Source organism: Trypanosoma cruzi (genome assembly GCF_000209065.1).
Source record: "Trypanosoma cruzi strain CL Brener chromosome Unknown tcruzi_1047053444967, whole genome shotgun sequence".
Taxonomy (NCBI): Eukaryota; Euglenozoa; class Kinetoplastea; order Trypanosomatida; family Trypanosomatidae; genus Trypanosoma; species Trypanosoma cruzi.
Window position 1 is genome coordinate 1 of NW_895114.1, and position 817 is coordinate 817.

The 817-nt window shown below is 49.3% G+C and overlaps 1 non-coding gene across 1 annotated transcript, besides 2 other annotated features; it reads left to right on the forward strand.

Moving 5' to 3' along the window:
* Nucleotides 1-669: 669 nt before the first annotated feature.
* Nucleotides 670-690: a microsatellite.
* On the forward strand, nucleotides 690-791 carry Tc00.1047053444967.10. Its single transcript, XR_008254479.1, has one exon. It is a non-coding gene; the product is annotated as a spliced leader RNA, 5' partial (transcript).
* Nucleotides 792-817: a microsatellite.

The following is an 817-nucleotide window of genomic DNA, read 5'->3' on the forward strand; positions in this document are numbered from 1 at the left end:
CTTGGGCAATCAGGACCACCGACTCACCATCACGAATGCGTACGATATGATAGTGGCGGACACCCTGGCGGCCATGCTGCGTGGCAACGTGCACGTGTTCAACGCAGCATGCGGCCGCGTGGGGCCGGGGTAATACGCCGCGGGTAGGCGAGTACCCGGGCGACCCCTTGGTAGCTGAGAGGTAATAAACACACAGAGGAAAGGGAAAATACAGAAACAGAAACTCACACAGAAGGAAACTCGCCACCACAGAAAGCAGCAGGAAAACATCCACGGAACGGAGAGAATGCAGAGGTAATCAACGGCACGGCAGGGGCAATTGCCCGAATGCGGAGAGCAGTTTTGTTATAATACCACAGTCGCCGTACCAAAGCCAAAGGATTCAAGAGGGGCTTCTTCTATACTTGTGGAATATGACGCCCAAGAGGGTACAGGATGACTGTTTTTTCTTTTCCTTATCCCTCCCGCCCGGGTTGGTTCGGATCATTGTTTTGCTTTTGCTTTTACTTGTTTGGCGGGCAGGGTACGTTTTTACACTGGGTATGGGGGTTAATAACTTTTTTGGGGAGTGTGGTGGGGGTGTGGTGTGGAAATGGAGGCCATGTAGTTGGTCACAGAATCGGTGCGATCAGGTCGGGGCACCATTCACGGTCGTGGGACGACCTTATTAAAAAAAAAAAAAAAAAAAAATTATTGATACAGTTTCTGTACTATATTGGTACGCGAAGCTTCCAACCCGCCTCTGGCGGTTATGTTTGGTCAATTTCTTTTGACCGGGGTCTACGGACCCCTTTTTTTTTTTTTTTTTTTTTTTTTT